Genomic DNA, 21,638 nt, shown 5'->3' on the forward strand with positions numbered 1-21,638 from the left:
CAGACAAGGCTGCATCCTGGCCCCTCTCCTCTTTACACTGTACATCAATGCCCTGGGGAAATCCTTGAACTCAGCCACCTTGGACATGCCGCGTATGGGGGGGTTACCTATTCCGGTCCTCCTATACGCGGATGACGCTGTCCTTATAGCTCGGACTGGCACAGGCCTGCAAAGACTTTTGGACCATTTTGGCCTCTTCATGGAAGCCCTCGACCTAAAGATTAACACCGCTAAATCCCATGTCATGGTGGTAGGCTCACGAAAGAAACACATGAAGATTAGATCCTTCAGCTGTAACAACTCGCCAATTTCAAGGGTCCCCTTTTTTGTTACCTGGGCGTCACTTTTGACGAGAGAGGAACTTGGAAGGCACAAATGAAACTTAAGGAGAATGGAGCCATTAGATCCACTACAGCACTTCTGAGTTTTTCCAAAAGACTGGGCTCGAGACCTATGGAAGCCATGACCAGGATCTACAGAGCCAAATGCGTGGCAATCGCATCCTATGGGGCAGACATATGGGGCTACGTTTCAACCCCAGGCATACAAATTGCTGAAAACAATTTTATACGGGCCCTGTTGTCACTCCCGAAATCTTCTCCCATACATTCAATCCACAATGAAATAGGCATGGGATATGTTTCTGATCTCCTAAAAATGTCCCCAGTATTATGCTGGATTAAAACCTGGACAAACGAGGAAATCAGTTTGAATCATTGCATCCTTAAAGATTGTATGTCTCTGGACAAAGCTCATAATATACCGTGGCTGGCGTATGTTAGAGCGGCATGCGCGAGGCTAGGGCGCCCGGAAATGTACTCCCTACCACAAAATCTTAAAAAAGAGGATGTAAAGTGGGTGAAGCAGCACTTTCGAACTTTGTTGGAATGTGAAAGAGAATTGGTTGAACTTTGTAAACCTATGGTGAGATCACTTTTTCAACTTTCCACATCTACAGTTATGGAACCCTATTTAAAATATGTCACAAAGCCTTACCATCGCTTCCTGCTCACAAGGTTCAGATTCAACATGATCCACCATGTCCTTGGCTCGCATACAGAATGGGGCACTCCAGAAAATTTTCCCCCTTGCACCTGTGATTGTTTTTCCATACAGGACACTCTGCACCTGGTCATGTTCTGTGAGCACTACCTGGTGCCGCGGAAAAAATGTCTTGTTCCCATCTTGAAACACTTGAATTTTGTCCAGGTACGGCCAGCCTTATTATATCTCCAGATGTTGAATTCGGTGCAGGTCACATATGGTGTAGCTTGTTTTTTGGTAGCAGCCGTCAGACAAAACAAACTAAGAGCTGCTGCATTACCTAATTACCAAATCTGACTTTTGCATAAACCTTGGTGAGAATGTCTTTAACATGTTGATATAGGTGTTCCCCACATCTATCGATTCCTTTTAAAGAAAGAACGCGTTTTTTGTGTTTTATGAAGGAGTAGCAATCAATTCTTTACACCTGTTTAATAGTATTTTTTAACTTGATTTTATGTATCATGTACTGCTTTTATGGTTTTAACTAACCGAATAAAGTTTTTTGACTGACTGACTGATGTACTTTGTAACGTTTCCTCATGGAGTTCAGCCCTCGCACATTCCAAGTGACACATTTTAATTAAAGTCGGCTCACCATAAGAGAATATACAACAGAACAGAATCCAAAACAGCCTAGTGGGCACACTGACAACCCCCCCTTTGCAAAACTTCCCCAACAAACCCCCCTCCCATCCTTCCCCAGAACAGGCTCTAAACCATAGTTACCCATCCAAACACAACCCTAAGAAGGGAAACACCCTGGTAGCTACCAGAGTCTCACAATAGGTGTGAGTTAGAGGGGGTGACCCAACACCTAAACGGGTCGGACAACAATCTCACCTACCCAGCTAGCTGGTTGAGCCTCACATGCTGAATTCCCCTCCACCTGACAGTGTTCCACCCTAGGGGGGCCCCCCAGGCAAAATTCAAACAGCAAAAGGCAATATTCAACCATCGGAAATCAAGAATCAAAAATCCAATATCCCCCCCAGCGCCCCCCCCGCCTCAGCAAGGAATTGAGCGCCCCACCATCTCCAGCAGAGCCATATCCACCCCCTCAAGGATACAAGACAATGTTCAGTGCACCTCCTCTTACTATACAGAGGCCGGGGCCAGGCAGCGTCACTCGTCCATCAGGCCATCTGCAGTCTGTGGAGTGACCTGAGGTAGATGTCCATCATCTTCCTCAGAACCCTCTGACCCCACCTCCACCGATCCATGTTGGGACCCTGAGTCCGCCATCGAAACTGCAGTCGCCGCTCCTGATATAATAGTGACCGCCTGCAAAGCCGCTTGTCTCTCCAGCTCCATCTGGGAAGTCGACGGTGACCGCCTATTCACCACACGTTTCCTGTTGCGACGGCCCCTACGAGGTTTTGGCTGAGTTTCGGCCTCCAAATTCAGCTGTCCAGCGCCGTCCTTACCCGCACAGTACTGCTTGAGCCAGTGCCATGCTTCATCTGGCGCGTCAAAGAAGGTAGCAGTTCCGTCCACCATCACCTTCAAGCGTGCCGGGGAGAACAGAGCATATTGTATACCCTCGTCGCAAAGGGCCCTCTTGATCATCATGAAGGAAAAGCGGCTCCGTTGAACCTCTTGAGAGTAATCAGGGTAAAGGGAGACCGAGGCATTTTCGACCCTATATCGGCCGGAGGTCTGGGCATATTGTAAGATGAGGTCACGGTCCCTGAAATGGAGCAGGCGCGTGCCCGCTGGCCTGGGAGGACGGCCCAAGGCCGGCAGGCGGGCCGGGGCACGATGGGCCCCCTCCAGCGTATAAAATTGCGACAGGCCTTCTGGGGCAACCACCTCCCGCAGCCACCTTTCCAGGTAATCAACCATGTTGTCCCCTTCAATTTTTTCGGGCAGGCCCACCACCCGGATGTTGTTTCATCTATTACGCCCTTCTGCGTCTTCGGCCCTCTTCTCCAGCAGTTGCACTCTGCGCGATAGGTCACCCAAGGACGCCTCCGTCGCCTTCTGGGCAGGCTCCAGTGTCTCCAGCGCCAGTTCTGTGCTCTTGACGTGATCAGCCAGCTTGCCATGGTCCGCCCGCAATAATCGCGGTTCAGTGACACCAGCGCAATATTCTGCCTTCGTGTCCGATATGGCCTTGAGGATCTGTTTCCTCTGCTGCTGCTGCAGCCCCGCAGCCAGATCTCCAGCCAGGCCCTGGTCCTGAGTCTCGGGTGAGTCCTCAACTTGATCAGTCTGTGTAGCTCCCAGGACTCGCCGTGGCTTTCCCATGGCCCAATCTCCAAGACAGAGGTCCAGCTCATAGAACCAGGGCTACGCTCCTCCAGCCACGGTCTCCGGGAAGTATAATATGCACACTGAGTGCTCCGGTCAACGTCTGCAGGCTGGGAGCAAAAGCACTGGCCACCGCCTGGTACGGGCACGACTCTACCGGGCCCCACCGTCAGTTCCACCAGGGGAGGACAGCACCCCACAGCACTGGCAGCCTACTACAACTGCCCTCGTCTTCGTCTGGGGGAGGCGCCCACCGGTGGACCCGCAGCGGCCCCAGCTGCTAAGCCAAAGACGCCGCTGTCCGCTCACCAGAAGTCTGCGACACAGCCGCCCCCCCCCTGCCGGGGTGTTCTCTATGCACCAGCCCCCCAAGGATCTCGGGGCACAGGACGGTGGGGCACAGCACCAGCGGGGGTGCCTTCACAATTTCTCACCTTCCCGGGGTTCAGGATCTCCCCCGCCCCAGAGCGCGGGGGCAGCAGCACGAAGGAGGGGTGCCTCAGTGCAGGGTCCTCACAGTGCCAGCACAGGCAAAGGATCTTGCCGCCGCTCTTCCTGGTCGCCGCCGTCCAGTCCCTTCCCCAGGGCACCTATGGTATGCCCAGCGCCGACACCGGACGTTACCAACGCTACGGGGACCCCAGGGCCTCTCCAAAGGTCGCGGCTCCCCCGGGCACAGCCGGTCGTCTACGGTCGTCCGGGCACCTCCCGGGCCAATATAGCGTTCCGTGCCCCTCAGCCACCAAATCGTCTGCAGCGCGGTCAGCACTCACGCTCCACCGCTGCGCCAGGTCTCGCCTCTGCCGGGTCACTGGTCGCCGTCGGCAGACTCCCATCCACGCGAGGCCGGGGATGCCAGGCCCCCCGTAGGCCAGAAGCAAGATGGCCGGGCTCCTCCAGGGGGATCAGCAGCGATCACTGAGCGGGCGGCCCCCGGGGTCCGGGCCGAGGCTCAAAACACGTGCAGGCACCTCCCAGTCCTAGGGGGCTCACCCCAAGGCCGTCTGCACCACCAGGGAAGTCCCTTGCTCAGGATAAAGCTTGAGGCGGACACGGAGCTCTTAGCTCACGCGTCCATGCCCGATGGTGCCTAAGCCACGCCCCTCCTCAGGGGCTAAAAAGCTACTTAAAGTATGGGGGCCCTCCTGCTCTCATTTATAGGAAGATCTAATCCATTAAAAATAATGTCCATTCTACCAAATTTCGCCTTCATCTTCAAAGCAGTCCCTCTAGAATTTAAAGCGACATGGTTTGAGAAGCTGCAGGGAGATCTGAGTATCTTCATATGGAGGGCTAAAGGGGTGAGAACTGTCTGGAGCAAACTCCGGAGGAGGAAAGAACATGGGGGCCTTGCAAGCCCAGACCTTTATCAATACTATTGTGTTTTTTACCTGAAGAATATACGGTCATTACTATTGGACAATGCCTCCTTTATTGTGCTGTTTAAGGCTCTGGCAAGTGACCGCACTATGAGAGGGGACATTTTCTTTTTAAATTTAGTCACCCTAAATATTTCAAGAAGATAAGGCTTAAGATACTTTTGGCTGCCTGTAAGATGTGGTACCAAATCAGACGGACTCAAGGAAGACCATACTACAGCAGTTCTGCACCAATATGGAACTCTCCTAGCACACCAGTTTGTCTTCTAGATAAGCTTGCAACTCCCCTGATTGAATGGGGAATACATAAATGAGGTCAAATGATAGAAGACAATCACCAGTCCCCTGGGAACATCTGGCAGAAATCACGGTGGATACCTTATCGAAATGTAAGCATTACCAACTAGCAAGTTGGACAAGGGGACTAGGCAAAGACGGAAAAGGCGCTGTTTTTGGGAGGACAAGATACAAAAAAGATCACTCCAGCGAAAGAAAATTTCCTAATGGTATTGGGTGTTAGTCCAGGGTGGAGAAGAAGAGTTTACCTTGCCTTCGCAGATCTGAAAGAGGGATCTGCCAAGCCTGGATGTAGAATCCTTTTGGCAAGTATCTGTCTTTTCTTTTGTCATCCATCAAATCTTTGTCTCTTAAGAAAAATCATTTGTTTACGGTTCATGAGGCATATTGGACGCCAAATAAATTATCGAAGATTGGGAGCCGAGGGTTAAGAAGGTGCCCCAAGTACGGTGAGGAAAAGTCTGATGCTGACCAAATGTTCTGGCAGTGTCCCTCGATCGTGATCTTCTGGTGAGACGTGGGTAAGGTACTTTCAGACATAATGGGCCAAGATATCAAAGTAATCCTGATTCTTTTTGGGGTTATCTATGGGAAGGAGAATCCCTTGAATCTTTTGAGGACACAAAAGTCTCTCTTATTTTTGTTAATCCTGCTTGCACAAAGAGAGATATGTCTGAAGTGGATCCTCCAAAATTCCCCGGTAGGGTGAGAATGGTTAATTTCAGGCCAGTGGGTACATAGCCTAGATCGGGGTGGTCACCCCTCTAAAAGAACAACATTTTGGGAAATTTCGGCATACATCCTGATATGCTACTAGGAGAACTTAATCACTTTTCTTTCTGTAAAACATGGTTGTCCAATGATTAGACATCAAACGCACCAAATTAGAAAGGGAGTCGGTTCGACAAGCCCGTTTAGAACTCCTAATTTCAAGCAGATCTGTGTTTGAGGTGTATAACCCCAAGGTGTTGGGTGCACACAGCCCCAGGGTCTCTTCTGAGAGCGACTGAGACTGTCAACAATACCCCGGAGATCCCGGACCTCTTTGATGAACAGTGAGAACTAAAAGAAAAAAAGGAAATAGCCTTTGCTAAAAAACGAATATAGAGTGGGATGATATAGTCCAGGTGACATTGGATCACATGCTGCATCACAGTCCCTAGAAAATCCAAAGGTAAAAGATGGATGATCTTAGAGAGAAAAAATAAGACGCAGATACATTATTGATTTGTAAAAAATAAAAATTAAGTCAAAATGTATTCCAAGATTTCGAACTGGGCTCACTGGGAGGGTTCCTAGATCAACAGACCATGATTCCCTAGACAGGAGCTTTCTTATACCACGAGTGGAGGGCTGTTTGCTGTTTGCCGTTTTGCCGTTTTGCCGTTTTGGACCCTGTTGTTGGGCTGGCTTGACCGGCCACTGCGCAACACCTCGCGGCCCCCGCTCCGCGGGGGCCGCTCGCACCACACTGAACTTTGGTGCTTTGACCCTCCCTGGACCCCGACGACCATAGACCTTCCAGGAACCATCAGCCCATTCACGGACAGAGGTGGGACTGCGAGGACCAGCCTGCCCAGCGGCGCTGATCGGCCGCAGCTGGTCCTCTTCCCGCCCCCTCCTGCATCAAAAGAGCTTGCAGTGAGTGCACCGAGTGGGAGCTTTCTCATACCACGAGTGGAGGGCTGTTTGCTGTTTGCCGTTTTGGACCCTGTTGTTGGGCTGGCTTGACCGGCCACTGCGCCACACCACGTGCCCCCTGCTCTGCGGGTGCCGCTCGCACCACACTGAACTTTGGTGCTTTGACCCTCCCTGGACCCCGACGACCGTGGACCTTCCAGGAACCATCCGCCCCATTCACGGACAGAGGCGGGACTGCGAGGACCAGCCTGCCCAGCGGCGCTGATCGGCCGCAGCTGGTCCTCTTCCCGCCCCCTCCTGCATCAAAAGAGCTTGCAGTGAGTGCACCGACTGGGAGCTTTCTCATACCACGAGTGGAGGGCTGTTTGCTGTTTGCCGTTTTGGACCCTGTTGTTGGGCTGGCTTGACCGGCCACTACGCCACAACTCGCGGCCCCCGCTCCGCGGGGGCCGCTCGCACCACACTGAACTTTGGTGCTTTGACCCTCCCTGGACCCCGACGACCGTGGACCTTCCAGGAACCATCCGCCCCATTCACGGACAGAGGCGGGACTGCGAGGACCAGCCTGCCCAGCTGCGCTGATCGGCCGCAGCTGGTCCTCTTCCCGCCCCCTCCTGCAACTCCTCCTTATTGGGAGTGACCCTAACGCGCATGCAGGACGCGAGCGGGACGGAGCACGGGGCGAAGCCCGGGCAAAGGGCGGGCCATTTGAGGCCGTTCAAGAACGGTCGAGACCGGGACCGGGCCACCCCCCTTGGCCTCCCCTCTTCCTCTTATAGACCCTTTTTCGCTTGTGCTTGGGGAAAAAGATTACAATCATCTTCAAAGATGTCCACGCGGGAAACAAGAAGTAAAAGCATGCTGGCAGCAACGGGAGCTGCCAAAGGTACTTTGGACAATTATTTTGTAAAAGCGGGGTCATTACTGATTGACGAAATTACCATACTAGAGAGGCGCATTTTGCAAGAAATAGATTGGGTGAGGAGATCCTCCATGGGCCCCCTGGCCCAGGCCAAGACCCCAAATACTAGACACGAGTGCATTGATATTACTGACTCAAATAATGGGGCAACCAGTGCTAGGGAGAATTCTCTGATTCTAGATTTGACCAACTCCATCTCTCACATTAGCACAAAGGACCTTAGTGACCTTGGCGATTTGAGCCTGTTAAATTTGCCACTTGCCCAACCCCACCTATCCCACCACCCCCTCTTGATTGTGCTCCCAATGCGGATAACACCAACGGCAGAGATAGTAACACGCTACGGGGGGCAAGGGAAGGAGCTATTCCCAAACGGAAAAAAAGGGCCCAAAAGAAAGGGGGAAATAAAGGGGGAAGGAAGGCAAAAACTCATAAACTCAATCCCACCACGGAGGTTGATACTCCAGGATTGAACATAACGGGGATTTTGCCTACTGATAGAGTTGAGGCCTCACTTACTGAGATTCCATTTGTAGAGACTACAGAACATGCTAATAGGAACCCCCTAGACACTCCAGATGAAGACATCACCCTTGCCGATATAGGAACTCTTTTGAGGGCCTTATTAAGCCCCCTGGAAGCTCGCCTAATTAAGATGGAAGCCAGGTTGGTGACCATAGAGAAATCCACAGTGTAGCTAGCCGACAGCTTAAAAGTAGATAATAAAGCTGATAGCAAGGGTGATAGAGGGGGGGGGGGCAGAGTTAAAGAACAAATGGGGTGTCTTAGCTACAAGTAAGATGCACAATAGTGCAGCACCCCTGGCTCGACAGGCCAAACCAACCCCCTCCAAAAATACTACCACGCAGTCTAAGGCTAATGCTGCCGTCCCTAACCAGCCCCCAGCCCGACCACTACACACATCCCCACCGCAAACGAAGTCCAAGCAGCCAAGGGATAATTCTCCTGCCCCCAACCAGGCTCAGAAAGTAGTAGTATCAACAGGTGAGGCACTAGGCAAAGCTAGCAAGGCAAGGGTAGTGAACTTGCCGCCGGAGGCTAGCCCGTACACAGTAATTCTAGCAGGGGTCCCGGAGCTAAAAGTCACCTTCAAAGAATCCACCCCTCTCTCAAGAACAAGGTGGTAAGCTGGCTATCTATTTACAGACCACTCCCACAAGGTATAACAAGCGAGGTCCTCATGGTAAGAAGGGTCCCATGGGTGGGTAGTACAAGAAAATCTATTGACTGAGACTGTGTCCTGATTAGTTTTTGAGATCCCAGGACCGTCACCCACATTTGTGGTTGGTCTCCTGATGACCAGGAGAGTAACATTCAGCCCCTACCCCTTTCCTTCTTCTACCCTCCATTGACACATGTATGGGAGGAAGAGAGATGGGGTGGTCCCAAGGAGAGGATGGGTGGGTGGGACGCAAGAGTGAGAGGAGACTTCCACTACCGTAGAAACCAACATCAATTGTATCCCACATCCAATACCGAGGAGGAGGGTTGGGAAACGTGCTATGGGAGGGGGTTTGATTGGAGAGGTAGAGAAAGAGGAGATTGTCGTCGCCCTAGAGCCCATCACCCCACATATTTCCCGACATCAAATTGCTATTCCCACTTAGATATGGTGGATTGACAGTTCATGTGCGTTGGTAGTAAGCAGTACTGCCACCCTAGGGAGGGTAAGGAATCAGACATCACACCACCTAGATCTAGTACTGCCTCGATGGCAGAGATCGGGCAGCCTGAAGTTCCACCGCATAAATGTAAATGTAAATGTCATGGTACTTATAGAGCGCACTGTCACCAGACGGTCACCTTGCGGTGTCACCTATTCAGCTTCCTGGTGCTGATACTCATACCGCTGTGGAACCCCTCCTGGCTTTCCCTGTGAAGTGTCCACTCCTGGGCACCCCCAGGGTGAAGCCTGGCATCCTTAGCGCTGTTGGGGCCGGTGTGGAGGTTAAGCAAGCTATTGCCCAGAGTTGCAGCGTGGGGCCCGTGATTAGAATAGGCACTGAGGCGAGAATTAACAAGTCCTAGGAAATTGAGCCCGAGACCCCGCCGAGGCGGGAATCGAACCCTGGTCCCTGGCAAGAATTCTGCATCAGGGTCTGTCTCTCTAACCATTGAGCCACACTCCTCCACATAGTCTGGAGGATCATCAGATCAATCCTGATCGGCCACTTCCTACTATAATGGAACCAGGGGAAGCACCTGGAGGCTTGGACATAAAAACAAGGCCAGAGGGTAGTGAAAATGACAACGTTCCCTCCCCTGCCCCAGCTTCTAACACAGGCTCACCACCTCTGAAAATAATATCATGGAATGTGGCCGGCCTGGGCAACAAGCTCGAATTACAGGAATGGATTGATTTTATTAACTCCAAAGACATATGCATGTTCCAAGAACCCTGGGCAAGGGACGAGTACTCTTGCCAAGGCTTCGCGGCTTTCTCCATTCCTGCGAAATGGGGGGTAGGGGCCTCCCTTCTGGAGGCCTCTCAACCTGGGTGGCTACCCACCTGGGAAGTCAGGCCACTCGCCTCCCCTTGGCTTCCGAGGACATATTAGCGGTGTTGCTGGAATGGCCAAAACTCCCTTAGACTAGCCGTAATAAATGTATACTCTAGGCCGGTTAACATAGCACGAGAATCACTCACCATTGAGGAATTGTCAAACTTCCTTAGTGAAATCTCTAAGGGGACTGCATATGTGGTGGGTGGGGACCTAAATTCACACTTTGAGCCCCTAGCAGGCCTATTGGATGGGTCCTCCTTGGAAGAGGACGCAAGGTGGTCAGTACTCCCTACGGTGGCTCCCCCGCCCAGAGCTTGGACCCCCCTTGCCCTACAGATTACCGCTCTGACCCTTAAACATGGTCTCAGAGCACGTAACGGGCGTATTAAATCCGATATTCCCAGCAAATATACTTTTAACAGACTAGGCAGGGAGTCAAGACTGGATTATGTTCTAGTTCAACTGTCCTCTTGGTCGCACATCATCGATTTTAGGGTAATAGATAGAACTGACAGCGATCACAACGCCCTTGAATTGGACTATACCCTCCCTGGCAAGGAGGGTAGGGACCAAACTACGAGGGCAATAAACACAGGGCTTTCACTTGAAAACAACAGAAGGAGAATAAGGTGGGAAAAATTAGTTTCAGGCAGAGAGAATCTTCCCAAACTTTACACCAGATTTAATCCGATTTTGGAAAAAGTGGGCATTCTAAGTGAGGATCTCAGCACCCTGGAAACCCACAATCTACTGAGTTTGGCACACGAGGAACTCATTAGGACCTTGGCGACAGATCTCTATACTAAGGGACATATCAGAAGTGGTAGATCTCGCCGTACTGCATGGTTGTAGGAAGGTGGCTACCTGACTATGGTTACCCCAGATTTTTTGCCTTGTGTTTAGCTGGTTTTCGACTTAGTTGGCCTGGTTTCTTGCTAATCAGGGCCCCAGGCTATCTGCTCTCTCTGTAAAATGGATTCCATGTACCCTAGGTGCATAACTAGATTTACTTGGGTCACCTTATCAGCCCCTGTACCGAGCACTATAGGTGCCCAGGGCATAGGTGCATCCAAGGCCTACCAGGGGCTGCAGCATATCTTTTGCCACCCCTGGCTGGCTATCTAAAATTGACACAACTGGCTGATCACTCAGCTGGGGCAAGGTGGTGTAATCACCCCTTGCTTAGATATAGTATGCCTATATCTAAACCTATCTGGACACATATATACCTATCAGTCACTCCTATGGCAGGCCTTAACAGTCCTGGAGGCAGAGTGCTTGGTTTTATGTGAGATGGTGCTCTAGCATGAGCTGAGCCTGTCTGCAGCTGTCGGGACCAATTCCCTAAGCTGTTCCGGGATAAGGCCATACCATATACTATTAAGTGCATTATAATCCTCGCGGTTATATGTTAACTTTGGTTTGGCTTTATCAAAATATGTCGTGTAAGGTGTCATACGATTTGGAATACTACCCCCTCGCCAGTCCTGGTGACGGGGGTAGCATTCCACCCCTCTAGAGGGAGACGACATGTTACTCTGCTAAAACGCGGTTGATTTTAAAAGGAGCCTCAGCACCACAAAATGGATGCTTCTGCCACAGACACGAGTCTGACCTCCTGCAGCTGACCGAAACTCAGCCAAGGAGGCCTGGACAAAGGGTTTCCTCTCACAGGGAGGTGTCCCACCACCCCAGACAGGAGATAGTGGATTGTAGCAGGGAGGTTTTATTTATTTATTTTTATTTATTTTAGCGATTTCTAAAGCGCCTGGTGACCCAAGGGCATCCCCGCGCTATAAAACTTGAATTCCTATTGAGAGGGAAGGTGACAGAAGGGTGTTATTTGGGAAACAGATGGGTCTTAAGATTTTTGCGGAAAGCAAGGTAGTTGGATTCCAGTCTGAGGGCGCGAGGCAGTGCATTCCAGCCCTTAGCCGCCTGAACGGAGAATTGTCGACCTCCTGTGCGGGCTTTTTTGAATCTGGGGATGCAGACTAGATTCTCCTTTTGAGATCGTAGTGATCTGGTTGCTGTATAAGGTGTGATCATTTTACTTAGGATCGCTGGACCAGATCCGTTGTAAAGCTTGTGTGTTGTACACATTGCCTTAAAGTGCACCCTTTGGCGCACAGGGAGCCAATGCAGGGTTTTGAGGGCTGGCTTGGCGGATATTCTGGAGGGGGTGTTGGTAATCAGGCGTGCTGCCGCGTTCTGAGTCCGCTGGAGTTTCGTGATGGTCGCCTCGGGGGCTCCCAGATAGACCAGATTGCTGTAGTCCAAACGGGACAACACTAAACCTTGGATAAGGAGCTTTCTGGACATAGGTGGGAGTAATGGCAGGATTTTACGGGTCGTGCGCATGAGTCCAAAACATGTGCCCGAGGTCTTGGTTGCCTGGGTTTTCATCGTAAGCTGTGGCTCAAGCCACACCCCGAGTGTCTTGATTTCAGATTTAGGGGGGGGAATTTCTCCGAACACATCGGGCCATATTGTAGGCGGGATAGTTGTCCATTGCTTGCCGAGTAGCATTACCTCTGTCTTAGTCCCATTCAGTTTCAGTGATGAGGCATTCATCCAGCTGTGAATGTCTATGAGGCAGTTAGTTAGATTTTCAGGGTGGTCAATCAGCTGGGACAAGGAGACGACTAGTTGGGTGTCGTCAGCGTAGCTCACCATTTTGATGTTGAATGGTGTTACCACATCCTCGAGGGGGGCCATATAGACATTAAAAAGCGTCGGGCTTAGGGAGGAGCCCTGGGGGACGCCGCTAGTGAGTGGGAGGGTGGATGAATGATGGCTGTCGTCCCACACTTGAAAGGTGCGTCCTGTGAGAAAGGATTCGATCCATTTGATGGCTGTCCCGGTAAGTCCTGCATTTGCCAGTCTATGCAGAAGGACACGGTGGTTAACCGTGTCAAAGGCTGCACTTAGATCCAGGAGGATCACTGCCACTGATCCTCCTGAATCTAGTAAGCTCCTTTCCTCTTCAATAACTGCGAGGAGTGCGGTGTCTGTTCCATGGCCTGGGCGAAATCCCGTTTGGGATTGTCGAAGCAGTTTATTTGTTTCAAGGAACTGGGACAGTTGGATGTTTACCAGTTTCTCGGTGACTTTGCTAATGCCCGGGAGTAGGGATATTGGTCTATAATTGGACAGGTCTGATGGATCTAGCTGGGGTTTTTGAAAGAAACCAGACACTGCCTGGGGAGCACAAGGCTTCCCCTTGCATAATCCGGCCAAACCGGTTCTGGGGAAGACCAGCCCCAGTCCCAGCGCGGCCTGGATCAAAGGAAAGGGATGTATCCACCCCCTTCCTGGGTCTCACCCATAGGAGGGGACCTAGCAGGTAATCCAGCCCCCTAGATTGGTATAAGAATGGGAGCAGTGCCAACGCACTCAGATTATCCTGATGAAACATAAGAAACAAAACTCTGGACCCTTCGACATCCTACTCGTCGTAGAAGACTGAAAAATCTCCATTGTGGTCAAGGAGTGACCACCTTGTGCAAACAGGCTCCATCCAGCACCTCGACGTCTGCTTTGTTGCAGTTCCCGCCAGAACTCGAGCGACAGAGATCGACGAGATCAAGCTTGCCTGCCTTCTTACAGCCCGATCCACAGTCCCTGCAGAGCTGAGACACGTGGAGGCGACCGGAAGCGTGGGGCACGCCATCTTGAAAAGACCACGAGACGCTGACTGTGCAGCCCACGAGTGACCCTCGAAGCTGCACACCAGGGTTTGAGAAGCCCCAACCCTGAGCCACTCTTGCACTGAAGCTCACCCCTCTACACTTGACGAGTGCTGCGTGGGGCCCTTCTGCTTTCTTTGGCTTGACGTGTTGGCCCGGTCACTTGCCAGCTGGCTTGTGGCCCCTGTGCTGGCGAAAACCTAAAACCGACTTGCGATTCTGGTTGCTCCAGATTTGCACCAGCTCCTCTGAAAAGGAGCACCCGCTCTGACCCTCCTGGTCCGAGTGAGAAGCAATCTCCCAATCCCGCGTGGATTGCTCTTGCCAAGTGTTGTTGACTCCGATCTTGAAGCCAATAGCGCCAACGGTGAGAGCCTGTGTGGGACAGCTCGTGACCCGCTCCTGGACATCACAGATGCCCCAGAGCCCACGTGGCAGCGGAGAGAAGCTCCTCGACAACCACCTGATTGCGCCCGACATTGCCTGGTTCCGTCCTGGTTCCACCCTAGTCACTGCTGAGTGACCCAGACTATGTCCCTTCTGCTTTCAGGTAATTTTCTACTCTGATCCACCCTTGGATCACACCGGACACTTCTCCTTCACATCGCCTGCAGCATCTTCAGCTTCAAGCACCAAGAACCTGCGTGACGAAACCCGACGTCACTTCGACCCTATGCACCCGCTTCCTGTGGGTGAGATAACATTGCAACGCCAGTGTTCCCACACTGGTACACACCTCTAGGGTCTGTGTTTAAAGTTTTGTCCATCTAGGTTCAGCGGAAGTATCCTTAAACTCTATTTGTGTAACTTTTACGCACCATTGACATTGCATTGGTGCATGCGTGTACTTTCAGCACTGCACCCGAATCCCGCGGGCTTTTCCCGATTTCAGCATTGCTTGTCCCGACTGCTCCCAGTGATTCCCTAGGCCCTAGGCCTAACCACTGTTCAATTGGTATCTCTTATACCACTTTCTTAATATATGGTTTGAGTGGCCACCCGCCCTCATCCATAATTGTGCAACTTTGTATGTTATACTATGCTTTTGATTTAACGCTTGTGCCCCTTTGCTCATAAAGAGTACTGGGGATTATTTTAGTAATAAACACATATATTTTTATAATATATACTTGTGTGGTGTCCTTTCATTTGATATTACAGGATTGTGATTGGTAAAACAGCTCGCTTAACACAACCTCTTGAGTTTATCCTTTAAGGCTGCTTAGTCTATGCTACCATTAAGATAGCTTGTCTATAAGGTTTACTTACAACCAGACACCATAAGGGATTGTTTGAACTGATACAAGGTGGTTCCAGGATTGGAAACATCATATATCAGGCCGATTTCTCATATTGGTGGCAGCGGTGCGGATTTGAGCTTGCTGTTGTTTTACCATTGCAATCTTTTTATCAAATTGAAAGATCACATAAAGTACCTTAGGTACATATAAATCAAAAGCTTAGCATATTTAACTTAGTAGTTGTAGATTAAAGGGATTAGCACACCCTGACTACAACTCACTAGCAAGGTACAGTAGGAAAACACTTAGTGTAGGTAAGTGCACCACTTGCACCTCACTAGCAGTCATGTCTGACACAGGAAGGGGGAGTGGCCAAGAGCTGAACATGGTGGACGTGTAGTCCCTGAGCTCCGTCCTTAGCCCTGAAAACGAGCAATTTATCCTGCAATCCCTGCCTGCAACCCACCTGAATCCAGCACACGGAGCCTCCGGGAGCAAGCGACGTACAGCGGTGAAGTGCTGCTCCCCCCGAACCACTCCGGAAAAGCAGCGTGACCGTGGTGCCTATTGCGGCCTGCAGAGCAGTGTGAAGCCTCGGCCTCAATTGACTGGCCTGCCCGACCTGCCCCCAGTCGCTGCCGCGCTCCGATCGGGACTCCGGACCGGAAGTGAGCCGCGACGCCTGCCGAGGCGCCGAGGTGCGGAGGGGTGTCCCTGCTCGGCCTGTGGCCCCGCTGCCTCCCTCCAAACTGCTTTGACCCCCAGCCGGCTTGCCCTGCCGTGAGCCCGCTCTGGACACGGGGACTTCACGGACCAGCCCGCAGCCCGCCCGCATCATCGGCGGTGCCCACACCAGCAACGACACGGATGAGGAGAGCGGGACGGGTGGAGAGTGCAACCCGCCGTCGGCGCTGTGGGCTCCGCCTCCCTCTGGCCGCACTACGCGATACGGGACGGGGCATCGGGGCTAACCTACTGGCGCCATTTTGTCTCCGCGCCGGGGCCAAGACGGGACCCTGGGGTCTCGGCAGTGGCGCCTTGCCTACCCCTGGATCAAGAGACAACGAGCGGAACATGAAGACCTGACGCGAGGTGGCACGCATCAAAGGCCCGCGCACCTTACAGTGGGACATTTGCCCCGAGTATCAGAGCTGATAGCGCCGGCCCACGGTATAGGAGTGCGTCACGCACTGCGGTGCACTACCTTGGCATTGAATACCTGGCTCCTGTTACGCTCCCGGTCTCTGGAGGGAACCTACCTTGCAATCACTTGGGAACTGCGATCTTCCCCCCGTCCACCTCACAAGACCACGGACATAACAGCCCGCAAGGCCCCCAGCAGAACGCCGACCCACCCTGCAGCGACGCTACGTTAGGCGAGTCAACATTGCCCCTGCCACCACTGGGGCCTGCTCTGCAACTGCCTTCCTGCAGCACAACCCAGATTCACCACAGCCACTGTCCGGCACCCTGAGTAGACACCTGCGAGGGTTGTGGCAGACGGCTGAAACTACTACAGCGCCACCCTGCTCACGAGGTCAATGGGCAGACACAGGGGCAAACCTCAGGACCAGGGCGCCCCTACGGACATGCAGTCCACGGGTTCCGAGGACCCGCTAGCCTCTTCAAACACGGACATCATCCCGCCGACCGGAAAGGGATCCCAAGACGCCAAGTTGGACCTGATCCTAAACGAAATACGCGCGATGCGCGAAGCACTGGAATCGCGCATGGACAGTATGGCAACTGGCCTGTCCCTACTGCGGGCTGACCATAACAAATTGGCGGAGCGGGTCTCAGAACAGAAGATAGCGCTGAGTGACCTCATACCACAACAGACAGAACATTCCACGAAGCTGGAGAACGTAGAGAAACAACTCAGACAACTATGTGACAGGGTGGACGACGCAGAAGGACGTGCCCGCCGCAACAACGTACGCATCCTGGGCATTCCGGAGAGAAGCGAGGGGAGGAACCCTACCCAGTTCGTGGAGGATTGGCTGCGGAAACTGGTAGGCCAAGAAGATCTTACTGCCCTATACAGTGTGGAACGGGCACACAGGATGCCGTCGCGACCCCCGCAACCGGGGGCACCTCCTCGCCCCTTGATTGCACGCCTTCTCCACTATAGAGATCGGGACACTGTTCTAAGAGCGGCTAGAGAGAAGGCGCCGATACGCTTTGAGGATAAGAACATATCGGTATACCCTGATTTCACGCCCACAGTGCAACGAGCCAGGTCCACCTTCATGGGAGTGAAGCGCAAATTGAGAGACAGAAATATGAAATATGCGCTTCTGTTCCCCGCAAGGCTCAAGATACTGCATGACAACAAATCTCACTTCTTCGACTCGCCAGAGGAGGCGGAAGAATGGATGGAAGTCACACTGACCCCACCGACCTCACAGGACCCATTCGCAGATCATCACAGCGGTGGTCACAGGAGCCCACCTGACCGACGGGACGACACTTCCAACCCCGGACGCCACCCTTCACGGGGTACACCGACAAAAACACAACCTCCCGGAGATCAGACAGCAGGTCACTCGTCACCACAGATGCGGCTTATGGAGGAGGCGCTGGCCGCTCATGACGCGGGAGCAACCGAAGACAGAATCACCGTTTCCACCGACACCCACACCGAGGTATCCGGATCAGTGGACAGCCTACAACTATTTCCAAAGATCACGGCCCAGATGGCGGTGGAGTTCTGAGTGGCAACACGATTGATCCCCTCCGGGTGGTAACGTATAACTGATCCCCTTCTTCATGTATGCTGGGTTGCATAAGGGCCTACCCTGTCGAGGGCTACCATGCCAATGCAGGCCGTTAAGTGACAGTCACCAGAGGCCTACTACCCCCAGTATGCACACAAACTTAACTGACTTGTGCTCAAGTTGGGCACCTTGGTTTGGCTCCCGAGCCCGTTGGCGTGGGGACCTTATTGTTAAGGGGTTACATGTTCGCAAGACACTTTCACCTTGTAGCAAAACAGATCTGACATGGTCACCTAAGTGTTTCACTCTACCACATCACACAGATGGTCATGGGGCCTCTTAATGTTTACCAATTGTGCACCTGGAATGTACGGGGCATGGAATCGGTCCACAAACGCCATAGAATTTTGGCTCAACTCAACCGCAGGGGGACACAGATTGCTTGCCTACAAGAGACACATTTGAACAATGCTGAAAACATGAAGCTACGCAAGAAAAAATTGAGAGGGCAGCTCTTCGCTACCTCCTATTCCGCGTTCTCCAGGGGGGCGGCAATTTGGCTCCGCAACTCTGTCCCTTTCAAAATGTTGGAGCAAAGAATTGATCAGGAAGGTCGTTATGTATTTGTGCGGGGACTGTTGGACGGGGATGCCATTGTATTTGGTTGTGTGTACTCACCAAACACAGGTCAAACAGAGTTTTTGTTAACTATAAATGGGATACTTGCAGATTGGGCTGATCACCGCTGGATAATTGGGGGAGATTTCAACCCTGTGCTCGATGTTACACTGGATAGGTCACACCCCCCTTGCAGGCCACTGAGAGCAGGAAACAGGCAGACGCCCTGGCACGGTGGGCCGAGGGATGAGATTTGGCAGACTCATGGCGCAGCGCACACTCACAGGAGAGGGAATATACCTTTTTCTCCCCACCCCACCAGCTCCACACCAGGATCAACCTTGTCTTCTGCTCCCGCTCCCTTACAGACTCAATTGTTCAGACCCAACACATGGGGAAAACTCTATCCGACCACAAACCAGTTGAGCTAACTTGGCAGTGGGGCAGGCGGCTGACCCCCATCCCGACTTGGAGACTGCCTCCAGATCTCCTTGAGGACTCGGTCTTCCGGTCGTCCCTGTCCGACACTATAGACACCTACTTCTCCACCAATGTGAACACAGCCAGCACCCGTCAGATAGAATGGGACGCTTTCAAAGTCTGTCTCAGGGGAGCAGCGATGACCACTCGAGTGGGCAGGAAGTGGGAGGTAATCAGTCAATTGAAGGAAGTGGAGGGCTCGCTGGCATCCCTAGAGAATGAGGCAGCGGGCACAAATGCACCTTTCACGCCACTGCAGGAAGCTCACATTAGACACGCGGAGCTCCTGGTAGACCTGAGGCTCCTAGACCATAGAGAATACACGAACAGACAGCATACACAGGCAGATAGAGTCGGCCCCCTACTAGCCCGCCTCCTACGTGATTCCCCAGCTTGCCATCCGATCCTGGAAATACTAGACCAGGCAGGTAACCCGACTTCCACCCAAGTAGGGATTAATACGGCGTTCAAAGACTATTATACCACGCTGTACAGCCCCCCCCAGCCCCTATCGGAGACTGTGTTCGAGGCCTTCATGAGGGACCTCGACCTCCCCCAACTTACCGACAGGCAATGCAAAGACCTGAAGCGCAACATTTCAGTAGCGGAAATTAGGCAGGCAATACGAGCTCTCCCGAAAAACAAGGCCCCCGGAACGGATGGCCTACTGGCCAAATTCTATGCAACATTCCTTGATGTCCTGGCCCCACGGTTACACTCTGTTTATTTGGAAGCTCTACGGACAGCCTCCCTACCACAATCATCCATGCAAGCTGTTAGACCTGGCACCTTGGCGTGAGTCTCCCTTCCACTTTTTGCTGATGTGCCTCCGATGTTTTGCTGGTTTTCCGATACTCAGGGCACTGCGCCACGGCTGATCCGTGCCGCAGTGCAAGTGCTCCCTACTGTAAATTGTACATACGATTGGTATCCCTGATTGGTGCATTGGATTTACTGTTAGTCCCTAGTAAAGCGCACAAGAGAGTGCCGGGGCTTGTAGATGCCAATACTGCTGGTGGGCCTGCAGTGCTGGTTGCGCCACCCACCGAAGCAGCCGTAAAGATGTGTCTGGGAACTGCGACCGCAGAACCCGCGTGCGGTCTCGTACTGTCACGCTAGCTGGGCAAGTGTCCCCACTTGCCAGCACCGACCCTTCCCTTGACTACATATTAGTCACCCCTATGGTAGGCCTGCGGGCAGGGTGCGTTGTAGGTGCAAGGTAGGACAAGCCCTGATGTGCATGGCATGTCCTAGTAGTGACTTACAACGAAGACCGTATTTCACTATTGAAGGCTACCTGCTCCATTAGGCCAGACTGAGCTGCGAGGATTATTACACCCTATAACCCCCGCAGGCTCAAGGAGCACGGTAGTGAGTCATGTTTAGTATGCCTGAACTCAGGATGATAAGATATTTCTTGTAACCAAGTTTATTTTAGTATCCTGGGTTTGCAAATGCTACTTTTAGAAAGTTAGCCTTTGCTTGCTTAACCATTTCAGCCGCCTCTGCTGGTATGTGTATCTGACTGTCTGGGATGTGTGAGTGACAGGGCTGGAGGGATGACAGGTGGTGAATGCGCAGATTACACCTTAGTGGGAGGTAGGAGTGCCTCTTGACTCGAACTGTCACTGTGCTCGGCCACCACAATGCTGGCTCCACCCTCCTGGGGAGCGGCGGAGGACTCTGCCGGCACCTGGCCCAGGAAGGGCGAAGCCCCCATCAACAAGGTACTCTGGCCACCCCTGTCCGGACAATGCTGGCTCCACCTCCTGTGGGGCGTCTGATGCGCCTGCCCCTCACACTGAAAGCAGAAGCCGGAGTACACCCGCCGGGGTACTCCAGAACTGAGAGTGGCTATGCAAAGGCCCCCCTGGCCTGCGAGAACAAAAGAATTGGCCTATAAAAGAAGGAGCCCTGCTCCTTGAAAATTAGATCCGGTTTGGGCCACAGAAAGACTCTGCCCTACGAGAAGGACCGTGAGAGACAAGGAAGGGTGCTGACTCTTGCCTGTGTCTGGTGCCTTGCTGCTGAAGGAGAGGAAGACAAAAAGACTACGAAAAGACTTTTGCTCTACTTGTGCCAAACTCTGCTAAAGAGATCTCCAAGGGCTTGCAACTGAACTTGCCCCCTGACCAGCGTCCCAGGACCAGTGGACGCTACCCCCTTGGAAGAAAGCGACTGCGGGTGCTGACCATCGCCGCAGCACCGACGGAGGAATCTCCTTCAAGGCAACGACCTCCCGACCACCGTGACCGGGGCCCAAAGCAACAGCGGAAGCAAAGTAAGGACCAGCCGCCGCTGGCCCGAACACCGTGACCGCAACTGCACCGGGAGCCCGAGAGCAAAGCAAAGGAGGACCCGTCCGGTCCGAGCTCTCGAGGTGACTGCATAACGAGCAGCCACTCACCTGCAAAGATGGACAGTTGCCCTACGAGAATCCGCAAGGTCGGTAGCCTGCCCGACAGCCCAGCTGTGAGCCCACAGCTGCACCGACATTTGGCTGGGTACGTCCTGCACTTGGGGACCGTACTGCCACTTGTCACCACCGCACAGCCGCCGCCTCCAGGGTCGGAGCGGACGACGAGGAGAGGACCCTGCCGCCACAGAACACCGCTGCCCCGGATGACCAGTGACCTGCTCGGCTGAAGAGCCGCAACGATCAGCGACCCCGGGAAGGCAACGCGACGTGGGACAGATCCCTTGGAAGCCGCCGGCTCCACAAGAACTTTGAGTAACACCGGCCTACGGGCCTCAAGAGAACTGCATAAGAACTGTGGTAGCCCGAATTGAGTAACCTGCAACCGTTTTCATAAAGTTATTGACTGTATTCCC

Source organism: Lissotriton vulgaris, chromosome 5, assembly GCF_964263255.1.
Source record: "Lissotriton vulgaris chromosome 5, aLisVul1.2, whole genome shotgun sequence".
In the NCBI taxonomy this organism is placed as follows: Eukaryota; Metazoa; Chordata; class Amphibia; order Caudata; family Salamandridae; genus Lissotriton; species Lissotriton vulgaris.